The sequence below is a fragment of the Dendrobates tinctorius genome, unplaced genomic scaffold, assembly GCF_039654945.1.
Source record: "Dendrobates tinctorius isolate UK_male_01 unplaced genomic scaffold, ASM3965494v1 ptg000035l, whole genome shotgun sequence".
Classification (NCBI taxonomy): Eukaryota; Metazoa; Chordata; class Amphibia; order Anura; family Dendrobatidae; genus Dendrobates; species Dendrobates tinctorius.
In genome coordinates, this window is record NW_027361703.1 from 65,699,343 (window position 1) to 65,714,860 (window position 15,518).

A 15,518-nucleotide genomic window follows, 5' to 3' on the forward strand; every position below is an offset into this window, starting at 1 on the left:
AAACCTTTAGGTTTTCTTTTTTAATACTTTATAAAAGTAATTTTCTAATTACTTATCACTTTATTTTTTAGTTCCCCTAAGGGGCTTTAACGTGTGAGTGTTTGATCACTTGTACCATATACATGTCACGGGGCTACTGCAACGAAGCGGAGCCAGAAGGCCGTAGCGTCTGGTAGCTCCTACTCCGGTGCTGAGAAGAAGCACTTCTCTGTCTTTTTAAAAGTGTTTATTTCTTCCGGCAGAACAGGGGTTAATCGGCCGTGTTGAAAATCCCTGTGTTCAGCTGTACTCGTTTAGCCACTCCTTTCTCCTATATAATCTGGGCTCTATTACTAATTCTCATCGGAGTTAGCACTTGCTGCATGGTTAAAGGAGGGAGAGAAGCTGGTATGAGGAGTGCTGCAGGAATTATGAGACTGTTTGGCTTGTACACTTGATAATTCCTTATCCTTCCCTGCTTTGCTTTCTTCCTCCTTCCTACACAACCAGGTGGATCCCACTGTTATACTGTATGTGAGTGAATATTTTGTGTGTGGAGTTTTCAGTTACCCCTTGTCTTTGTTGCTCCATTTGCCAGGTTGGTGTAGGAGATAAGGCAGGGGCAGAGGCCCCGGCGTCTTCTCCATCTGAAGTATCTCGGGGAACATGGCGATCTAGGGCGTCCCCTAGTGTTAGGGCCAGGAAAGGTGTCCCTGGTCCCAGGTCACAACAGCTGTGTCGTGACAATACTGCAATACTTCAATATTGTAGAATATAATGCAAATAATGATCGCCTTTGAAGGCCAACTACAATAAAGTGGTTAGAAAGCAGATTTTTTTTTTAACCATTCAAGATTTCCAAAGATGCAAAGTAGTTAAAAGAAAGGATTTGACCATTCTTCAGAGGGCTTCTGCTTGGACGCCGCTTACTAGTTTATATAATACTAGAGATAGGCAGATCAAATCTCGGGACTTTGGTCCATCAGTCAAATCAGTAGTCTTTGGCAGCTGGAATAGAGTCTCAAGAATCTCCTACCTTCCGGGATCCTTTACGCAATTGATAAACTAGGCAGAATGATGACATATTTTGTCACTAAATGATCTTTAACCCACAATGTTATGTGTACTGAGGAAATCATCCACCACTTTTTTAAAAGCTGTTATATTGTCTGCCATTACTACCTCTTGTGGCAGGGAATTCCTTACTTTTGACTGCTCTAACTGTAAAGAACCCTTTCCTGTTTAGCTGCTGGAATCACCATTCTTCCACCTGTAATGAGTGCCACCTGGTCCTTAGTATGGTGTTTGGAAGGAATAAGGCTAGTTTCACACTTGCTTTTTTTTGCAGCGCGTTTTTCCCGCAAAAAAACGCATTGAAAAAACGCATACAAAAGCATACAACTGCTGCGTTTTTTTCAAGCATTTTTATGAGCATGCATGAAAAAAACGCAGCGTTTTTATGCGTTTGTATGCGTTTTTAGTGCGTTTTTACCGCGTTTGCGGTTTTTTCCAACATTAGGTGGCCCCTCACACTAACCCAAACCATGACTTTACTAACCCTAACCCTGACCCTAACCCTAACCCTGACCCTAACCCTGACCCTAACCCTTAACCAAACCATACTTAACCCTAACCCTGACCCTAACCCTTAACCAAACCATACTTAACCCTAACCCTGACCCTGACCCTAACCCTGACCCTAACCCTTAACCAAACCACACTTAACCCTAACCCAAACCCTAACTAACCTTAACCCTAACCCTAACCCTGACCCTAACCCTTAACCAAACCATACTTAACCCTAACCCTGACCCTAACCCTTAACCAAACCATACTTAACCCTAACCCAAACCCTAACTAACCTTAACCCTAACCCTAACCCTTAACCAAACCATACTTAACCCTAACCCTGACCCTAACCCTAACCCTGACCCTAACCCTTAACCAAACCATACTTAACCCTAACCCTGACCCTAACCCCAACCCTGACCCTAACCCTAAACCCCCTTAACTAACCCTAACTCTAACCCAAACCCCTAAATTCCATGGTTAACAAAAAAAAACGCATGTGCAAAAAAACGCATACATGAGCATGCCAGTGCGCATGTATGCGCATCCATAGGCTATAATGGCCATTTTTAGCGCAAAACGTGCGCATACGTGCGCATGCGCTTTTTTGCAGGGCCAAAAAATGCAACATGCTGCGTCTGGAAAATCCAAACGCACACCCCAAAAAAACGCAGCGCATGAAAATCGCATACATGCGCTTACCAGCGCGCAGGTATGCGCACCCATGTTAAATATAGGGGAAAAAACGCATGCGCACGTATGCGTTTTTTTCCAGCGCAAAAAAACGCAAATGTGAAACCAGCCTAAGTCGTGTGCTAGTACTTTGTGTTGACCACATATATTTATACATATAATGGAATCTCCTCTGAGATGTTTTTTTTTTGCAAATCTTTATTTATAAATTTTTTCAAAACAACCTGTACATAACTTCCAGAAGCTAAACTTTCCAGAGCATAAAGTTACAGACATTTCAATGTTACTTAAATGGAAAGCGCAGATATACAGGTTAACAAAACATTAACATAAACATAACAAAGAAACAAGACAGGCAAATATATTTCCAGTGCTGTTGATCCTGAAGGATTATGTATAGGTGAACATGACAGTGACAGGTGAACTCTCAGTAGAAAGAAAAAACCTGTAAAGGAATTGAAAAAAGCCATAAGGTATAATTACACTGTTAGACTAAGAAGGGTTATTAAATTAAGAATCGGGCTCGACCACGTCGACACAAAACTGCAGGGATTGATCCAGTAATTTCAATAATCTCAATTCTCCGATTTTCCCATTACAATATCAAAGTATTTCTCCCAAGGGAGCCATAATCTTTTGAACTTTTCATGAGATCTAGTCTCCCAGCTGGATAATTCCTCCAGTCGGTATAGGTCATGTTCCTCATTACGCCATTCTCCTAACGTAGGAGGAATTTGAGATTTCCAATGTGAGGAAATCAGTTGTTTTGCAGCAACTATCAATAATGGAAGTAAGTTATGTTTTCTTGGTTTAAAAGTTATAGTAGGGATTGACAACAAAATCTCCTGGGGATTGAGACCTGTTAATGTCAAATCCATATGACGAAGTGCGTCATTAATATCCTTCCAGAAAGTCGAGATAACCGGGCAGAACCAGAAAATATGTGCAAGAGAGCCTATTGCACCAGAACATCTCCAGCACAGCGGTGAATCAGTTAGACCTAGATGGAACAAACGCGTCGGAGTTCTGTACCACGGGAGAGAATCTTAAATTCATTCTCCTGTAATAGGATACATCTGGAGAACCCGTGAGAGTTGGTAAGTATCTGACTCACTTCCCGATGAGACAGAGTTATCTTCAACTCCGATTCCTAAGAGTTTATATAAAGAGGTTTGAATTTTTCTGGTGGCTTGATAAGATTAGCATATAGTTTAGACACTAATTTGGAAACCGGAGAACGGAGCTTAACTATAAGTTCTAACCATAACCACCACAGTGAATGCTTCGTCTGTTTTAAATTTTTTTAATAAAAAGAAGATATGCTGTCTCTGCAAGAAGTTCTTAGGATGCTTTGTAGCATCTCTCAGCCATCCCTCCACACACGGTATATCACCCCACAGGAGTTGGGATATAGGAATGTTTGGAAGACCATCCCACAGACCATAAACATCAACGTATTTAGGGTTAGTCAGCCAAGGGAGGACTCTAAGTGGGATATCCTCCAGGAAAAAACAATGAGGTATGATGTTCGGAATGAGTTTGCGCCTGATCGAAAGAGTATTTAGGGTTATTTCATTACATTTCCCAGAAGGGGGAATAGTAGATGACCACAGGTACAAATACGAATCTTCTCCCATCATGGCAATTTCTACATTCGCATTAAGATTGTCAACTCTCTGATTTAAGGTAATCCAACGGGCAAGATGTATAGACTGATAGTATGTTTTAAGATCCGGGAGGTCGAGGCCACCCGAACCTTTGGGTATATAAAGTAATTTTAGAGGGAGCCTAGCCCTTTTACCTTTCCAAACGAAGTTAGAGATTAACTGGTTAAGTGAGTTAAAGAAAGAGTCAGGAAGAGGTATAGGGACCATTTGCATCGTATGAAATATTTTGGGGAAAATATAAGATTTGATAATATTAACTCGGCCCATCCAGGATACATACGGCAGGTCGTATTTTTTAAGTAAGATTAGTATCTTTTCCAACAAGGGCATGAAATTATTTATAGAGGGTGGAGGGGTCTGTTGTTAAGAATATTCCTAGATATTTTAATTTCTCCACAGCCCATTGAAACTGGGTGTCTTTTTTGAGAGTTGTAATGACTTCATTCGGTGCAGAGATATTCAAGGCTTCTGATTTATTTAAATTAATTTTGATGTTGGAAACTATTCCAAATTCTTTGAATATATTTACCAATCTGGGGAATGCTATCAGAAGAAGAAAATCATCCGTAAAGGCTGCTGTTTTAATTTCTGTTTGGCCTATCAAAAAACCCTTGATGGATGTATCGTGTCTTATTTTCTGTATAAGGGTTTCCATTACTAAAACGAACAGGGCAGGGGAAAGTGGGCATCCCTATCTGGTTCCGTTTTTTATTTCAAAGGGAACTTGTGGGAATAGTTGGGAGGGAGAGGGGAGCTAAAAATTCTTGTATGTTTTCTGCCACTCTCCCACAGTCCTTCATGGATTCTGGAGGGTCTATGTTGTATAAGTCTTTATAGCACTGTCTGAAGGCCTCAGCAATCTCTCTGGATTCAACCACTCTTTTGTTAGGTGTAATTTGAATGTTTTTTATAAATGTTTTTTCCTTTTGTTTTTTGATCATTTGAGAGGTAAGTTTTCCACTTTTGTTACCATGCATATAAAATCTATGTCTACTGTACATAAAAGTCTTGGCAAATCTCACGTTTAAAGCGTCTTTTAATTTATGTCTAAAGGGGGTTTTACACATAGCGATATCGCTAGCAATATCGCTAAAACGTCACTGATTTTGTGACGTTATAGCGATATCGCTATGTGTGATACTTACCTCCGACCGGCTCCCCCGCTGTCCATCGTGGATCACGCGAGATCGGGCGGATCCATTTCTCGTCGTCAGCTTCCTGCTGGGATTCCTGCTGTGTGAGACGAGTGACGCTGGATGCGGGCGGGAGGACGTCAGGATCGCTGTGTGTGAAAGGTGAGTATCGTGCGCTGCGTCGCTGCTGCATCGCTGTGAGATCTTTCTGTGTGAAAGCTCACTAGCGGTCATTTAGCGATGCACCAGCAATCCTGACCGGGTCGGATTGCTGGTGCATCGCTAAATGTAAAAGGGCCTTAAGAGTGGCAAGATCCTGAAAAGACTCATCCGACCTATTTGTTTTATGAAGCCGTTCCGCCGTATTAATTTGATGAAGAAGCGATTGAATCTTTTTCCTTTATTTTTTTTTTAACATAAGAGCCCAAGGAAATACGTTCCCCCCTGACTACAGCTTTATGAGCTTCCCAAATAATAGGTGTTAACACACCTTCAGTGATATTCTCATTAAAATATCTTGTGATGCTATCTCTCAGTTTCTCTACATTGTCCGGATTGTCTTAAAGCGATTCATTTAGCCTCCAGTTCCCCACCGCACGAGGTAGAGTGGTGATTTCAATAGTCATGAAAACAGGTGCATGGTCCGATAATGTTATCTCTCCTATTTGAGATGATCTACATGAAGAGCTTTCATCTGCACAAAAAAGTAATCTATCAGGTGGTACGAGAGGTGCGGAGGGGAAAAGAAGGTGTAATCCTTTGTGGTGGGGAAGAAAATCCTTCAGGGATCTACTAAATGTAGTTAACTAAGCTTGTTTATAAATGTTTGCCTCAGTTCCCAAGAAATAGGGGAAGACCCACTGGAGGTGTCCAGACCAGGTTGAACTGTTAGATTCCAATCGCCTCCCACTATTAATATGCCTTCCTGAAAAAGTTGGAGGGTGTCTAATGTTTTACTTATCCAGGAAACCTGATTCTGGTTGGGGGCATATAAATTTGCAAGTGTCACCTTCGTATTTGCAAAAAAACCTTTGACAAAAACAAATCTGCCTTCTGGATCACTTAAGCTATCTATAATTGTAAAGGGGAGGCCTTTTCTGAAGGCAAAGCTCACCCCTTTTGACGCTTTGGAGGCACAACTGTTATACCATATAGGATACTGAGAGAAAGACATATTGGGGACTCTACCAAGTTTAAAATGGGTTTCTTGGATGAAAGCCACCTATGTTTTTTGCTTTTTCAAGAGTGTGAGTATTTGGTTACGCTTAGCAGGGGAATTGATACCTTTGACATTATAAGTTGCCACCATGATCGAGTCTGAACCCCTCCCACTAGTCATTTAATGTATCACCAAGAGAGTTCTCTGTCATAGCAAGATGCCTGAAATGATAAGACACAGAAAAAAACATCATTTAACAAACTTTTTACAATAACATTCTCGCCCATCGCAGGGGGGGGTATAAAGTACCCAAACATGAGCGAGAGAGTCCAAGTGGTGACCTTGGATTAATCAAATAACAATATTACAAGAAAATAATCAAACATGCCTATAGTATAGAAACTATAAAAGTGTAATGATACATTCCTATAATCATGTATCAAAGGAACAAAGATCAAAGATCCCTCAACTGAGGGTTCATGTGTCTCTAAGAGACTGGCCTTTCGGTTGCATACAGACATATAATATCCTGCTCAACACTATCTAAATCAGTCATATTCTAAAGAGAATCTGAGGAAGGAAGAAATGTATGTACGAGAATAATGTCCAACCAGAAAGTTACAGGTCTAAATGACCAAATACAAAGATTTGTATTTGACTCAAAAAGACAACACAGGTCCAGGCCTAGCGTTTCCTGGGATCAGACTTTTTTGGTTTAGGTGACATTTGTTTTTTCTTGAGGGACCACTCCTGTGTTCTTGTCAGTCTGGGCAAGGACCAACCTGTATCAACCGGCATCCAAGAAGGGACATCAATAGGATCAATACCCAACTTATCCCAGGCTGTCTCCAAATCTGTCGGGGATCGTATTATGATTTGGCGATTGTCCACATTGATCGCTAGCCCAAACGGATATAGCTATCTGTAGAGCAAACCTTTTGCTCTGAGCTCAGTTAAAAGAGGCTTGAGGATACGTCCTTTAGCCAAAGTTGAGGGAGCTATGTCATGGAAAAGCTGAATTTGTGAGTCATCATAAAGAATCTTGTCCTTTTCTTTTGCACTTGCAAGGATGGCAGCGGTGTCCACAAAGCTGAGAAGGCCGCAAATAATGTCTCTTGGTGGATCGTTTGGTTTCGGCCTGGGTTTTAAAGCTCGATGCACTCTCTCGATAACTATTGAGTCTGCTCTTTCTTGACCTAACAGATTGACAAAAATTGCTTTGAGCAGGGGGTTGGACCAGATGGCCCAGGAGGTCCCTTCCAACTCTACGATTCTATGATTCTTTAGAGACTTTAGCCAGTGTTTCCTTCGCAAAGGATTCTGGGATGCCTCTCAATCGGAAGTTTTTTCTCCGGCTTTGATTTTCTTGGTCTTCCGCTGCCAGCAGTGCTGTGTTTAATTGTTGTTGTTGCTGAATAACTTGATCCCTGAGACATGATATCGCATCCACTACTTCCACGCTGGAGGATTCCAAAACCTCCACTCTCTGACCTAGTTGTTGAAGGTCTGAGCGCAGGCCTGACAGTTCCTCAATGATGGGTTTCATGCTTTGGGCCAGTAATTTTTTCATAAAAGATCTGGAGATTGGTGTAGGGTCAGACTGACCTGAATCGCACTTCGAGTCAGCACCACTAGTATCTGACTCATCCATATTATCTGATGAAGCAAGTCTCTTAATGGACTTGCAGTGGCCTGGTATAGCTCCCGCCGTCTTCTTTAAATATTTATCAAGGTCTCCCTATGCTTTATGCATTTGTTCCTCCACTAAGGATTTAGCTGCTTGTTTTCCATGTTCTTTACCTATTTTAACCATATTTGAGCTTCTGATAGCGTGGCGTGCTAAAGGTCACCACTTGAACATGAAGAAGAGAAAAAAAGAGTTAAGTATTCATTATATCTAGGTACTGTCATGATCCATGCTGGATCAGGACATATAAAAAGCACAGGTAACCTTTTTTTTTTCCTAAGCTGTGCTTAAGGTTTCTTTTGCCCCCGTTGGTCATTAGGATTATTGCACTGTGGTGTCGCTTGTTCTAAGTTTACCCCCGGTGGTGGTGAGCATCATTGCACTCTAGTTTCTTTAGTTAAGTGCACATGATTATTATGCAGGTGTGATTGCTGGCTCTGCTATAAAAGAGTCACTGGTGTTGCAATCAGTGTTGGTGATAGTGTTCATTTCAACCATCCTAGGTGGAGGAAGGAGCTGGAGAGCGTTCCTTGCAGCACTGTCTTAGCCTGGTGTGAAAGGAGTCATAGGGGATTTCCTTGTAGCTCTGACAGAGCTTGGTGGCAGCGATTCAGGAAGAGAGCTGCATGCTGGTGGTGGACTCTGTTGCCAGGAGCAAGTGCAACAGAGTAAAGCTAAGTGGTGTTTCCCTGTTTGTGTTTTTCCTTAGTGTGTATTAGTACAGTGGTGGGGCCAGTGCCTGCACCACCCAGCTCCCTAGCAAGGGATAGGTGTAGGGTGTGCTAGGGTGACAGGTTCCTGATCGGCACCCAGTGCGGAATTGGCATAGGGAACGTTAGGAGCGTTAGGGACACTGACTCAGAGGAGTGCAGGAGGTCTCCACGTCCTCTTTCCCTATCGCAGGGCCCACCGTTGTAACTGTTTCCCTTCCCTTTATCTTGTTGTTTTAGTTACCGGCCTGCGAGCCGTGTCACACAGGACAGTATCACGTGCCGCATCCTGTTGTTCTAGTTACCGGCCTGCTGGTCGCGTCACACAGGACGGGTTTACGTGATAGGTATGCAGCATTCTTCAGATATTGACCAGTAGGTGTCGCTGTTGTTTTGTGGTGAACGGACAATGCAGCTCCAGACAATATCAGAAAAACATAGAAACTGTTTTCCGGGTTGTTCATAAAAAACTACTTGACTGTATGTTCATCCCCATCAACGTGGGCACAGATCAGAGAGGTGCTCTCGGTTCTTATGTCCCAAGATGCTCCCAGCAGCCTATCTAGAGACAGGGAGATTTCAATATGGCGCTTGTTGTTGTTTTTCTTATTTCTAAGATGGCGCCGTCCGCTCAACGGCAGGAAAAGAGAAAGGAGGCCGCACAGTACCGTATGTTTTGCGAGGATGCGCCCGCAGACTCCCAGGTGGGCCCTGCAGCTCCGCTCACACCACCAGGCCCAGAGGTCTCTCAGATCACCTCCTCCGTCTGCTCACAAGCTCACCAGCGCCGTCTCTGTGGCTCCCCGACTCTCACTCCTCCAGCCTCGCACGCTCCCAACTCACGGCCAGGGAGAAGAAGCGTCCCGCCGCCACCAGGCAGCGCAGGTCCGAAAAACTTCCGGTTGCCTCCATCAGGTGTCGGGATCGACCCCTCAGCAGCTTCACCTGTCCTCTCCTCCGTCACAGCAGCCTGGAAAAGACGGCGTCTCCAGGCCTCACCAGAGCAATCCCGGCCCGCTCCCACCAGAGCAACGACCTCAGCGATTCGGTGAGTCCGCCTCCTCTCTCCCCTCTCAGGGCTTCAGGCGAGTGGGAGAGTAGTCTTTTTGCCCAGAAAAGTCTGTTTTATAGTATATTTTGTGGCCTCAGATTGGGAGCTCAGAGAACACACGTCTTGCTCTGTTACTGCATAGGCCACCCCCCCCCCCCCCCGAGACGTCTTTTTTCTAAGCTAAACAAGCCCAACTTTTCAAGTCTCTCCTCATGAGAGGCCTTCCATCCCATGTATTAATCTTGTTGCCCGCCTTTGAATTGACCAACTTCAAAACTGGATCCATATTCTAGTTTATGGCCTCATCAGTGATTTGTGAAGGGGTAATAAAACATTGGGATTGTGAGATTTTATCTCTTTTTATACATCCTAAAATCTTGATTGCTTTTTGCGGCTGCTGCTTGATATTGAGTACTGCTGCTGCTTGTAACGAGAATACCCAAGTCTCTTTCTTGATCTGTAGTCACGAGTATACTCCCATTTAATGTATATGCAGCAATAGGATTACTCTGTATGAGGTGCATTAATCTACATTTAACTATATTAAATCTCATTTGCCAAGTGTTTTCCCATTTAGACATTTTATCCAGTTGATTTTGCAATATTGTAATGTCAAGGTCAGATTTAAATGTCCTACAGTTTGGTGTCGTCAGCAAAGACCAACACTTTACTCTCAATCCCATCCACAAGGTCAAACCCCCCCAATCTGCACCCTACCAAGGCCGTACTATTATCTCCTGGGGAGGGAAAGTGTTAAACATCATATCACCAAACCTTGCTGTTAACAGTATCACCAAAAGAAGTTTTTAACACAATGAAATTAACCAGTGACAGAAGTGTAGCAGCCCGATCTGATGCTACAGGATGTACATTTGCAGCATGTTTTTGTGTTCTGTAGAAAAGATTCAGACAAAATGGGTTTAGCATAATTCACTCTATCATAAGACAATTCACATATAGTAGTAATCCAAAAAATAAGGAAAAAAAGCAGCACACTTCGTTTACCGTGTCTTAAAAAACCTAAGTCCTTTATTTTAGAAAAGCATAAATGGACAAGGTGTATGAGGGCAGGATGAGTGCAGGCATGCAGACAAGAAACAGGACTACGGCTGTTTCGCGTTAAACACGCTTCCATCTGGTCCCTTAGGTTTTTTTATGACACGGTAAACGAAGTGTGCTGCTTTTTTTCCTTATTTTTTGGATTCATTCACCTTCACTACCGTGCTTTCACCTTGCAAAGTGTCGCTGACTCAGAGTCCACCCACTCCACCAGTAAGTAGACTGTTTCTTAGTGTCATTCTATTTTTTTCTTTTTGGATTCACATATAGTAGTAGTTTCTATTTTCTGCACATAGTTTGTATAAAAAGCTTAGAAATATTAAATGGATATTAAATGCATTCTTTTACAAGATCAGAAATTGACGGCCAACTAACACCATGTTTACATACATATCACATCAGTTTACGGTTATGCTAAAACAGACCACAACTCATGGTTAATCATTGTCATTACAGAAGTCTGTATTCATCTCTAATCATTTCAGATAAACATAACAATGTAATATTTTTATTTAATTTTTCAAAATTAAAACTAACTTTAACCCCTTTCCAACATCGGGCGTAATAATACGCCGATGTTGGACTCCATCCCTTTGATGTGAGCCCACATCAGCTGTTTTGAACAGCTGACATGTGCAAGGAACAGCTACGGGTGGAAACACGGATCCACCCGTGGCTATTATCTAGTTAAATGCCGCTGTCAAACTCTGACAGCGGCATTTAACACACACGGCCAGCGTGCTGGAAATCCACTCATCGGTGACCCCCATTACGTGATTGCGGGTCACCGATGGGTTGGCATGACAACCAGAGGTCTCCTGCAGGCCTGTATTATTGTCACTGCCGGATTGCTATGAGCGCCACCTGTATGTAGCCGAGTTGATCGGATTATGGCAGCTTCTAGTCTCCCATAGAGACTATTGAAGCATACAAAAAGTAAAAAAAAAAAAAAAAGGGTTAAAAATATAAAAAATATATAAAAAGTTCAAATCACTCCCCTTTCGCCCCATTCAAAATAAAACAAAAAAATAAAATCAAACATACACATATTTGGTATCACCCTGTTCGGAGTTGCCCGATCTATCAAAAATAAAATTAGTCTTACCAGTAATTTGGTTTCTAGGAACCTTCCACGACAGCATAGGAGGTTGCCTCTTTGCCCTGATGGGGGACAGGAAACACAGAGCGGTTAAAAGGCCCACCCATCTCCCACTTGCCTGTAACTTATAACGGACACCATAGCACTGGTTACCTTTAGCATCCCCGGATTTTTATCCAAGGAACATAGGGAGGGAATTAGTGCTGTCGTGGAAGGTTCCTAGAAACCAAAATACTGGTAAGACTAATTATAGTTTCTCTAGTCACCTTCCACAACAGCATAGGAGGAATACCAACTAATTCTGCGCTAGGGTGGGAAAATGGCCAGGAGTACTTTACAGCCGAAGACTAGATCCCTATTGGACAATAAGTCCAATCTGTAGTGTTTGGAGAAAGTATGTAGCGAAGACCATGTCGCAGCCCTGCAAATCTGCTCTGCAGATGCACCTGCTTTTTCTGCCCAGGAGACTGACGTACAGTAGATCTTGTCAAGTGGGCCTTGACCCCTGTTGGGGGTGACATATTCTGAGCCTGATATGCTTCTGTTATGGCTCTTTTGATCCAGTTAGAGATCGTGTTCTTTGCCACCTTTTTCCCCTTATTCTGACCAGACTGATGAACAAACAGATTCTGATCAAACTTCCAAGAGCTGGTTTGCTCCAGGTAATGTAAAATGATGCGTCGGACGACGAGAGTGTGGAATCTCTCCTCCTTTGAATTTGCTGGATTTTGGCAAAGGACGAGAGGATAACTTCCTGGGATCGGTGGAAATCAGAGACTTTCGGGAGAAAGGAAGGATCGAGACGAAGAACTATTGAGTCATCTCTAATTAATAAATACGGCTCTCTTATTGATAGAGCTTGTAATTCTCCTACCCTTCTAGCTGTGGTTATGGCAACCAAGAAGGCCGTCTTGTATGAAAGTAATTGAATAGAGGAGGAGAAGGGTTCAAACGGAGGACCTGTGAGTCCCCTGGGCACTATATTGAGGTCCCACAAGGGAACAACCAATTGCTTCCTAGGGTTCATTCTGAGAGCCGAAGTCATGAACCTTCTAATCCAGCGGTGACTGTCCAGATCCTGAACCGAGCTCAGGGCAGAGACCTGAACCTTCAGAGTACCAGGTCTAAGACCGATTTCTAGACCTTTCTGTTGGAAATCCAGGATCTGTAATATATTTGGGTGAAGCGGATCAGGTAGGTTAGGGAGACAGAAAGATGAAAACTTCTTCCAGACCTTATTGTAGATAGCGTTGGTTACTGGCTTCCAGGATCTCTGTAAAGTGGTAATTACTGAGTCTGACAAACCCTTTGCCCTCAGCAACTGAGCTTCAGTAACCAGGCAGCTAGCTTCCACTTCTGAGGTTCCGGGTGACGAATGGGCCCCTGTGAGAGGAGGTCGGCCTCCACTGGTAAGTGAACTGGACCATTTATCTGAAGCTCGATGACTAGATTGAACCAGCTTCTTTTTGGCAATGACGGGGCTACCAGGTTAGTTGGGATTTGATCCTCTCAGATTTTCCGTAGAACTTTCGCAAGTATTGGAATTGGTGGGAACGCATAAGCCAACCGAAAGTCCCATTTTTGGGCCAAGGCATCTACTCCCCTGGAATTGTCCCTGGGATCCAGGGAAAAGTAGGCCCCGACTTGTGCTTTCTGGCGTGACGCAAATAAATCTATTTCTGGTAGGCCCTACCTGACTACCAGTATCCTGAAGATTCACCTGTTTAGGCGCCATTCCCCCGGCTGGATGTCCTGACGACTTAGAAAATCCGCCTGGATGTTGGAAGAGCCCCTCAGGTGAACTGCTGTCAGGGAGAGCAGGTGTTTTCGGCCCAACAAAATATTCGATTGGAAACACTTCTTAGGTTGTTGAACCTTGTGCTTCTCTGATGTTTGATATGAGAGATCATAGTCATATTGTCCTAATATACTCGAATATGATGTCCAGAGATCTGGCCGCTTGCCACCAGAAGGGCCTCCTCCACTGCTTTCAACTCTCTGAAGTTGAATGATTTTGTGCTTGTTTTTTGATCCCAGAGTCCCTGGAAGGGGGTATGATCTACCATGGCCCCCCAGCTCCGTTTGCTGGCATCTGACATAATTGTAATCAGTGGGTCCCGAGTCCAGCTTACGCCTCTGCAAAGATTCCTGGAACTCAACCACCATGCAGGGAGGCCCTTACATCACCCGGAGTATGTATTCTTCTGATCAGGGTACTGGGAACCCCGTTCCAGTTCTCAAGAATATGAGCTTGAAGAACTCTGGAGTGGGCTTGTGCCCATGCTACCGATTGAATGCAAGCTGTCATGGAGCCTAAGATCGACATGCTTTCCCAAAGCGTAGGGGATCTCAGGTCCCTGAATCTTATGAACCTTGATATTAAGGCCAGACGATGATCCTCTGGAAGAAAATACATCTGTTTTGCGGAGTCCAGTAGGACTCCCAGAAATTTCCTGGTCTTGGAGGGCTGCAGCTGAGATTTTTTTGGATTTGGAAGCCACCCCAGAGATTTCAGAATGTCGAGAGTCTTCACTACATGTGTTAGGTTGAACAATAAGAAATGTTCACTATTTGCCTGCTCCTGGGTATTGATCAGTGCGCACTAAAAGAAACAATCACACGATCGGATGTAATCTCTCTTTGATAAATCTATGGCATAGCTCCAAGAGAGAGCAAGAGACAATAATAGAGCTTTATTGATTCACACATAGGTTTTATGTCCCTTGTAAGGGGGCTCGGTTAACTCTAAAATGGGAGTGTTTGAATGTATTCCATTGGTGAGTGGGTTGGGCAGTGAGCTAGTCCAGGCAGATCCATGCGGTCAACAGGCTGGGTTGGTCCATGAGGTCATCACAGTGGGCGTTGTTGTGGGTGGATCCATGAAGCACATGCTGTTTGGCCAAATAGGATATTCCACTTCTATGAGCACATGGTATGAGGCAAGCAGGAAATGGCAGCCATCTTTAGTGTCACACTTTGATCTGAAAAAGCTCATGTAAGGTGAAATAATACACTTGAGGGTAATTATTTGAACTTAAGGCTCTCAACACATGAGTGTCTAGGGTTGCCACGGTGGAGGCTACTATCATTAAGTTGTCAAGGTAAGGCACTATACAGACACCTTGACTCCGGATGAAAGACACCGCCTCTCCCATTATCTTGGAGAAGACTCTTGGCGCTGAGATGCCAAAGGGAAGGATGTTGAACTGATAATCTTCCACCCGCTGGCTCCCCTGTACCTCAAATCTTAAATATTTCCTGTGTCGTGGGTAGATTGGGACATGGAAATAAGCATCCTTCAGGTCGATGGTCGACATGAAGTGATGCCCGATCAGAGGAATGGCTGATTTCATAGATTCCATTTTGAATTTGCTGTGCAATACATGCCGATTCAGCCCCTTTAGATTTAGAATGATACGTGCCTCCCCTGAAGTCTTGTTTACTAGAAACAACCGGGAGTAGTGGCCTAAGCCCCACTCTGACTCTGGTACTGGAGAGATTGCATTTGACTTTACAAGGTCTCGGAGGCCACCTAGTAGCGGTGTTTGAGCTCTCGGCGCTAAAAGGGAGGTGACTTTTTGACCCTGTGGAGGGGAGGATTTGAACTCTATCAGGAGATGCTCTTTGATGACATTGAGAACCCAACGGCAGCAGGTGATAGCTTGCCACTGATGAACATATTTTGTGAGTCTCCCCCCCACCAGGTCGGAGT